Source organism: Trachymyrmex cornetzi, unplaced genomic scaffold (assembly GCF_001594075.2).
Source record: "Trachymyrmex cornetzi isolate Tcor2-1 unplaced genomic scaffold, Tcor1.1 scaffold306, whole genome shotgun sequence".
NCBI lineage: Eukaryota > Metazoa > Arthropoda > Insecta > Hymenoptera > Formicidae > Trachymyrmex > Trachymyrmex cornetzi.
This window is the reverse complement of record NW_017297755.1, coordinates 120,746-120,952: the sequence shown is the minus strand read 5'-3', so window position 1 is coordinate 120,952 and position 207 is coordinate 120,746.

The following is a 207-nucleotide window of genomic DNA, read 5'->3' as shown; positions in this document are numbered from 1 at the left end:
TGCTCGGCGTTCTCGGGTCATTGGTCGGCGGGGCGGCGGGAGTCGCCGAGGCCGTAAACGATAGCAAACCAGCGCTGCGTCAACTGGAAGAACTGCAACGTCATAATCGCGTCATGGAAGGTCACGGGGTTTATCTCGCTCCCTACAAGCGCGGACGAGGTGTCGCGCGTAGAAAAAAAAACGTCGATGAAACGTTAAAAATTCCGA